Raw genomic sequence first — 403 nt, 5'->3', positions numbered from 1 at the left:
TAAGATACGAATTTGTAGTCCTAGTTATGAGGGGAAAAAAAGGAACAAAAATGTCCTTTTAAGGGTCCTGTTCCAGTGACAAGCTGTTGTACCCCAAAAGGTGCAATTTTGGCCCCTTATTTCCTGTATATAGCATATACATCCTCAACAATTTCTGAAACCAGACAACCGTATTATTTGTATGGCCATCACATAAAAAGGTAAAATCCCTTAGTCTGGAGCCGTGGAAAATAATTAAAGGTTCTCTCTTGCACTGCACCTTCACCCCCGCCCCCCCGAACACCCCGTATTTATCTTAAAATGACTTAAATACCCTAGATTTAATAAACCTATATTTCATAAAAATGTAAACTACTGGTCAAAAGTTTTTGAACAGTATGATTTTTTATGCTTTTTTTAAAAA

Source organism: Sinocyclocheilus rhinocerous, unplaced genomic scaffold (genome assembly GCF_001515625.1).
Source record: "Sinocyclocheilus rhinocerous isolate Xijiao unplaced genomic scaffold, SAMN03320098_v1.1 scaffold504, whole genome shotgun sequence".
Lineage (NCBI taxonomy): Eukaryota > Metazoa > Chordata > Actinopteri > Cypriniformes > Cyprinidae > Sinocyclocheilus > Sinocyclocheilus rhinocerous.
Note: the sequence above shows the minus strand (reverse complement) of the source record.